Below are 2260 nucleotides of genomic sequence, written 5' to 3'. Positions count from 1 at the left end.
CCGCCTGAATCTTCCGAATGGTGGAAGAGCTGGGCATGTCCCGTGAGACTTCCAACATGGAGGTGCTTTTTGTTCTGCGCCTTTACGCGGCTCCGTCCTGACGTGCGAATTCCGCCGCACGTCTTTCATTACAAAATCTCCTGTAACAGTGTAATGTGCAGAAAAAGTGCTATGTCCACCTCTCTCGCCATTTCTCTGGTAGTCAGACGACGTCCCGGATCAACACAGCCTTCACTTTGGAAATGATCTGGTCATTTCAGCCTGTCGATGGCCGCTCGAAGAGTGGCGCGCCCTCAGCCACTGTGGGCCATCTTTAAGCCGGTTGTAATGCTCCTTAATCTGTGTGATGCCCATAAGATCTTCACCGAAAGCCATCTGAATTTTCTGAATGGTTTCCACCTGGCTGTCTCTCACAGTTTCTGAAAAAATTTTGATGCAGCAAAGCGACAGTCGCTCAGCCATTTTCCTGACAATGAAAATCCGCCGAGGGGGCTGGACCACTCCTCCCACAAAGCGTGCTCACAGGCGAATGACACAATCGACAGGCGTGAAAAAACTCACGCATGCGCACGAAGGTTCAAGCTTGGCTGATGCAATCACACATGACTCAAATCCATATGGTTTTTGCAAAAAATAAAAAGGTCCGATACTTTTCTAACAGACCTCGTATATATATATATATATATATATATATATAATAGATTAAACAATAAACAACAAAACAGGTTGGTCGAGTGCAGTCTTAAAATGCAGGGGAGCCCGGAGGTAGTGGTTCTTTTAAACAGCAGTGTATGTGACGTCTGTTTTCAAGACCCCAGCACTATAATGGTGACTCTTTTTGTTCAATGTTGGCATCACTTTAATACAGCATCTGGTTTTCTAAGTCCATCTCCTGTCAATACGAGGTCTATTAGAAAAGTATCCGACCTTATTATTTTTTTCAAAAACTATATGGATTTGAATCACGTGCGATTACATCAGACAAGCTTGAACCCTCCTGGGCATGCGAGAGTTTTTTCACACCTGTCGGTTGCGTCATTCGCCTGTGAGCAGGCTTTGAGTGAGGAGTGGTCCACCCCTCCTGTCTGTTTTTTCATTGTTTAGGAATGGCTCAGAGACTGCCGCTTTGCTTGATCAAAATTTTTCAGAAACTGTAGGGCACATCCGAGTGGACACCATTCGAGAAATTCAGCTGGTTTTCGGTGAAAATTTTAAGGGCTGATGAGAGATTATGGAGTGTTACTGTCACTTTAAGGACATCCCACGGAGCCGGAGGGCGCGCCGTGCTCCGAGCTGCCGTCGTCAGCCTGTTTCGAGCTGAAAACTTCCAAATTTAAACCTCTGTTGACCCAGGACGTCGTGAGAGAACAGAGAAGTTTCAGAAGAGGTCGGGATCAACAGTTTATCCGGACATTCCACTGTTAAAGTGAGATTTTGTAATGAAAGACGTGCGGACGGATTCGTGCGTCGGCAGGCAGCCGCTCATGGCCCAGCGCCACAGAGAAACACCTCCGTGTTGGAAGCGTTACGGGACAAGTTTGAACATGCCCAGCGGATACTCACTTGACTGAAAACCATCGAAAGCCGCCTGAATTTTACGAATAGTTATCAACACGGAGGTGTTTCTCTGTGGCGCCGGGCCATGAGCGGCTGCCTGCCGACGCGCGAATCCGTCCGCACGTCTTTCATTACAAAATCTCCTTTAACAGTGGAATGTCCAGATAAACTGCTGATCCCGACCTCTTCTGAAACTTCTCTGTTCTCTCACGACGTCCTGGGTCAACAGAGGCTTAAATTTGAAGGTTTTCAGCTCGAAACAGGCTGACGACGGTGGCTTGGAGCGCGGCGCGTCCTCCGGCTCCATGGGTTGTCCTTAAAGCGACAGTAACACTCAATAATCTCTCATCAGCCCTTAGAATTTTCACCGAAAACCAGCTGAATTTCTCGAATGGTGTCCACTCGGATGTGCCTTACAGTTTCTGAAAAGATTTTGATCAAGCAAAGCGGCAGTCTCTGAGCCATTCCTAAACAATGAAAAAATAGACGGGAGGGCTGGACCACTCCTCACTCAAAGCCTGCCCACAGGCGAATGACGCAACCGACAGGCGTGAAAAAACTCACGCATGCCCACGAGGGTTCAAGCTTGTCTGATGTAATCGCACGTGATTCAAATCCATATAGTTTTTGAAAAAAATGAAAAGGTCGGTTTCTTTTCTAATAGACCACGTATTTATATTTGCAAACTGTTTATTTTTTTCAC

This window comes from Thalassophryne amazonica, chromosome 13 (assembly GCF_902500255.1).
Source record: "Thalassophryne amazonica chromosome 13, fThaAma1.1, whole genome shotgun sequence".
Taxonomy (NCBI): Eukaryota; Metazoa; Chordata; class Actinopteri; order Batrachoidiformes; family Batrachoididae; genus Thalassophryne; species Thalassophryne amazonica.
The sequence above is the reverse complement of the archived record's forward strand: the minus strand, read 5'-3'. Positions refer to the sequence as shown.